The following is a 5,770-nucleotide window of genomic DNA, read 5'->3' on the forward strand; positions in this document are numbered from 1 at the left end:
TTAGTTGCTGCAGGTCAACGTCCGTTAAGCATAAAGTAACAGGTGAGCGCTCCTATTTATAGGTTTTCGGATCAAAGCAAAGTTATGACGTCAGAAAGGATCAAAGCAAAGTTACCACGTCACAAGCGATCGAAGCGATTCTAATATGTGCGCATGCGCACACGTGCTTGCTTGTGTAATATTGTTCACAGTAAACTTGACCCTAATCAATTTAATATCAGTCAATCAAAGAAAATGTTAGTTTTGGAAAATTTTAAAATGACATAACTGACAGTTAAAACATTTTTTGTTCATGTATTTGTATTGTCTTCGGGTTTTTTTTTTTTGCATACCATGTCAAGCTTTTCTGTATATAGTCATGTCGTAGATTTCGGAGCAAACAAGAAATTGAATTGGATTTTAATATTGCAGTGCTTGGATTTCGGATTTGGTGCTTAAAACTTCTTGAAACTGTAACCGTATTTCATTCACCACAAAGAACTATCTGATTGAATAGTTTTCTTATCAGATAGAGAAATAAAACGAGTCGCAAAGTCTAAAAGCAACATTTGTCTGCCTGGGCTGTACCTCTGCACGTTAGTCTGTTTCAGTGTGTGACCCCCCACCCCCTCCCTGATCAGTCGGGGGTGAGTGCGCTAATGTGCCTGGAGGCCGTTTTAATGAGTGTTTGCTGGAAAACGAAAAATACAAGAAGGATTTGTACGTTTTCACAACGGGGGAGTTTGCGTAAGTACTAGTAAATAATTTTCTCGAGTGTGTACGTTACACATGTTATTTGTTTAAAATTGGTATTATTATTTTGCTAGCTAGCAAACTCGCGGGACAAAGGATTGAAGTGCACTCAGTGCGATACAATACGGTGGCGCTATTCTAACAGTTAGTTATTGCAGGGTAACTTGTAGAATATGCTGTGAATTGAACCAAGATTACACAGCAGTAGCAGTAATACGAGTTACTTCCCTCAAGTGAAAGAGTTAAACGTTAGCCCGATGCTTAACTAGCCAACGTCAGGCTTTCTGATTGAAGGCTAAAAGCGACGTTGTCACCAAGTAAACAGAATATTGATGATATTTTTGTGTATCGCTGCAGCCTTTTCAAGTATTAACCTGGTGTCTTTGGGAACAGCTTAGGGGGAAATGACGGTAATATGACTGAACCGTATGGGAAGAAAGAATAGGCACTTTTTGTGCTACCGAAGTTTCCTCGCTTTCATTCAAAATCTGTTTCTCATTAAACAATTGAAACATAATGGCTTCGAGCTGACATTGAGGCCTGTGGGGCACTATCAGCCACTGAGACAGTAGACAAGTGACTATTTCACACTTTAAGGCTGCCTGTTTATTTAAGGGAGATGAACAGTACATTCTAACTGTACATAATAATATCAATGATGATAGATTAAATAAATGGGTTTTTGAAAGACGCTTGTGCATTTTTAAAGTCTAAAGTGTTGAATTGATCTGAGTATGTCATGTGTTCAAAGCCTCTCCCAGTCAGTGCTGTTCTCTATGCCTGTCTTACTCTACATGATGTTATTAGCACAAACACTTTAAAGGTGATAATTAGGTCTACAACAATAACACAGACTGCAATGTAGTTAAGCGTCTTACAGTTAGTTTTGAATGAATGAACTTAAAAAACAACACAAGCAAAGATCTGTCTCCTCCTGTTTTTTGTGTCACATAAGAAAGAAGCATCAATATCTGATGAGAAGACTTATTAATTTGGCCTTTCACGTGGTCTTACTCAGGTGATGCGAAGTGAAATATGCATCCTTTTTATGGTAATGTGCTGGAAAATGTTGAAAATGGACATTAAACGTGCTTACAAAGTGCTTGAATTTGACCCTGAAAGGTGTATGAAGCCAGAAAAAGTCACACTTGGAGTAAAAACCTCTCATAGCAAGTTAATCATATTCAATTGATTTGATGCTTTCAGCACAAAATTTAGCCACACAGTCAGGACAGCGTCTGATTTACCTTCATCGGTAAACGTGTTTATGCAGTACATAGTAACAGTGTGGCTGAGTCCTCTGGTTCAAATCAGTTCCAGTACATTTGGAGATGTAAGTCTTAACCTTTCACATGCATCGGGAAGGAAAAAACATTTAATCTGCACAGTACTGCCGAAGTGCAGCGATACATTGTGAAGTGCACATTTGCATTTGTCATACAGTACCGAGCAAAAGTCTTGAACCACCCCCTTATTTTTTCGTGTTTTGCCAGGTCAGTCTGTGTTAACGGTGTTATTAACTGCATTCTTCAACTAAAGAAGTGAGAACAAATGATGTGGGCTTTTGTTTTTTTGCAATAGGCTGCAAGTAAATGTGTACAGATACAATTTAAAATTGGTTCTTTGTTAAGTTTTCTGGTCCTTTCCGTGACTTAGGTGTCTGTTTATGTTTGAATGTTTCAGAGATTAGTGTGAAGGGTCTTAACAGACAAAAAGTGGTCAAATACAAGCCCTGGATTAAAAATCAGAAACACTTTAAAAAGCCTGGAGAGCTATTCCTTAATACCACTTTAAAGATTACAGGGAAGTCCGGATCCCTGGAAGCAAATGAGGGATGGCTCAAGACTTTTGCACAGTGCTGTACATGTCATGTTCCCTGTTTTATAGCTCAGCTCAAACTGACACATTCTCACTAACTGCTTCTCATTTTCTCCACAGTAAACTTTGACCACTTCCAGATACTGCGGGCCATCGGGAAAGGAAGCTTTGGAAAGGTAATGCAGCCTCCATTTTTCACGCCACTTGTATATTGTTTGCCCTTAATTACCCACCACGGTCGTCATCTCTAAAGAATCAGTGCAAGCGAAGCGAAATGTGCTGGGATTACACTTTAGTTCTCGTGTGCTGCTGTTATTTAATAACAGTTATAAATGCAGCTTCTGTAATTATTTCTATAAAGTCAGTTAGAGGAGAGCCGATTTCTATTTCATCTCACTCAATCTAGGTGGGAATTTTGACCCCACGTCTCAATTTAATTACACAGCAGCAAAATTCTGCAGCTCTATTTGTCATCGCGCTCAACGGTTGGGCTGAAGGCAGGAGGAGAACTTAGTGTGTGTGAGATACACAATTGGGGCTGCAGAGATTGGAATAGTTTACCTTCATTTGAAATATCACTGCCCTGTGCACATTGTCAGCTTTAAAATTCAAACTTAAAGAGTTTGTAAGTAAACTGGCTGAGATGAGACAGACGATGCACCGGGTCCTCGTCTGAGTGCTGGCTTTCAGTTGTGCTGTTTCTCTTGCCCAGCCATGCACACACAGACACTGTGCTACACTTACACAGTGAGACAGATGCTCACAGAGACGTCCAGATACATTTTGTCCTTGCTGGAGGTCACCTTGTGTTTTTTGGCCCACTGTGGCCTCACACCGAGCTCCTGCTGTTTTTTGAACACTTTAACAGCTAACAACTTTTAGCTTCCTGTTGAACACACTTAAGTGGGGGAGGTGTTATTATTAGTGGTAAATGATTTGTGTATTTGTTGGATGCACCTCAGAGCAACAGGAAACATGACACGACACGCTCCAGTAACCTGCAGTCTTTACAGTGAGGACACACAAACATTAACCCTCTGCTCCTTACAGAAACTCTCTAAATCCTGTAAGTTTCTTGACTGCCACTTGGAAAGTTGAAACTTCAGCTCCCTCCACAGATTTTCTACAGTACTGATGTCTGGAGGGTTTTAAAAAAACTGCAGTTTTGATTTTAGTGAAAGACACCGTCTCATGACTCATTGAGTGCCGCGACTGACAAGCCAATCCGTGGCCTGCAGTCTGACGATGTCACATTTCCTGACTGCTTGGAACCCCGACTAAGTCGTCCTGTAGCCCACATCATAATGTTTCCATCTCTCTGCTTGACTGCGGGGATGCTATTTTTTGCATCACACTCCTATTTCAAAAGGTCAGTTAAAGCCACATAATTTCGTTTCATCTCCCCACAGCACTTTCTCCAAAGTCTTCCCTGAATCATTTAGATGTTCACTGGCACTTGAGATGGGCCTATACATGTTTCTCCTTGAACAGGTAGCTACCCTATGTTAGCCTAGCTTTCTATCACTGATGCTCTGTGTGTATGCTGCTGCCTCTCGTCTCGTGTTACTTAAAAAATTAACCCCACAGCTTCAATAACCGTATCTAAAAATCTCTCAGTGAAAGTTACGGTTGAAGGTTTGGAAACATTTTGGGGTAGCCAGTGTTAAATAGAGACAGTGCCACATTCTTTATCTAGTCATTGTAATGAAAGAAGCACATTAAAAACTATATGAGAGTTTGCTTTTAACAAGCATGTAATGACTCTACTTAGTTTAGGTAGTCTTAGGGAGTCAAACTGAAGGTAGCATTTTGTGGATGTTTTCCCTGCTGCCCAATCCCATCAGTCTCTTAAAGCATCATTTTTTTATGCGCCCTGGTGTGACAGAGGTTTCATGGCGCTACAGGTTACCTGAGCACATCAGGTATATTACGGTTGAAAACGAGTGCCCGGCCTTCCAGTGGGTGTTCGACCCCTCGTGCACAGCTCAGGAGTCTAAACGACCCAGCAGTTATGGACATGTGTGTTTTTGGTGTGCTGTCCCTCGTTCTCCCTGCTTGCAGGTATATCTGTGTTTGTGTGTGGATGCCGGAGTTTCTGAGAGCACCTGTTTACAGGCACCTTCAGGCCTGGTGGGTGTGGCCCTGCCAGGTGGTTGGCCACACCTGAAGACCATCACACAGCTGATCAAGCCTTGTCGGAGGAGCTACTTAAGAATGCGGTGGCGCTCTCTCTGATGCTGGATCATTGCGTGACTTCACGTTAGTCTCTCGGCCAGTCAGTACGGATAGTCTGCCGCATTGTATGTGTCTTACAGCTGCCTGTTTGTTATCTCCCCAGGAGAAGCGTGGAGACGAGAGGGCAGCGAGCACGGGGTGCTCAGACACTGAGGAGCGGAGACAAGGAACATTAGCACTGGGAAGAGGACATTTCATGGGAGTCGGGAACGCACTGCGGATTTATTGTTATTTTCCATTCACTGTAAATAAACGCACTGCTTGCATTCAGAGCTCCGTGCCTGGCTCCTCCTTCCTCACATCCCCACGGTTGACGCTGGCCAACCGTGACAAATACCTTTTCTTAGATTCATTATTAGTTCAACATTGACAAATGGTAGTTGACTAATATCAGGAGCCAAAAAGAAAAAACAAACTAAATAAATATTTCAGACGCTGAAAATAAATTATTACGGTTGTTTAAATTTGCTGTCCGCAAGTTAGGTCTAATACATGTAGTCAATCTAATGAATCAATATTACATGTAAAAAGTACAGAACTGAAAATAAAACTAAACTATAACGGTAAATGAACTGGTTTTTGTATAAAACCTTTCTACTCTCTACAACTTGCCTCATTCATGCACTCACTTTTTTCTATGCTTTTTCTCTGTAAGTGCTTTCTATCTAACATTAATACGCATTCATCCTCCCGATGGATGCATCGGAGAGCAACTTGGGGTTAGCATCTTGCCCAAGGATATTTGGCATGCAGGCGGGGATTGAACCAGCAACTTTCTGATTAGTAGGTTTCCTGCTCTACCTGAGCTACAGACACCCCAATTTGTGGTGCTCTGGAAACAACACGTTCTCATCCCAACAGGTAACGATGCTATGTGACAAATCATCGGTATGTGTAAATGTGTTTTTTGTTCTAATCATGAATTGCTTTGTAAAACAAGACCTGATAGGGTTAAAGTTATGGTTAGAGTTAATGTTAGGGATAG

The 5,770-nt window shown here is 41.3% G+C and overlaps 1 long non-coding RNA gene across 1 annotated transcript; it reads left to right on the plus strand.

Moving 5' to 3' along the window:
• The first annotated feature begins 2,650 nt into the window (after positions 1-2,650).
• On the plus strand, positions 2,651-4,948 carry LOC146548324 (uncharacterized). Its single transcript, XR_014890598.1, has 2 exons — positions 2,651-2,726; positions 4,889-4,948. It is a non-coding gene; the product is annotated as an uncharacterized LOC146548324 (long non-coding RNA).
• The last annotated feature ends 822 nt before the right edge of the window (positions 4,949-5,770 follow it).

This window comes from Mchenga conophoros, linkage group LG23, assembly GCF_057382185.1.
Source record: "Mchenga conophoros isolate Kocher_MC1m ecotype Shallow Benthic linkage group LG23, M_conophoros_male_GT1.1, whole genome shotgun sequence".
Classification (NCBI taxonomy): domain Eukaryota; kingdom Metazoa; phylum Chordata; class Actinopteri; order Cichliformes; family Cichlidae; genus Mchenga; species Mchenga conophoros.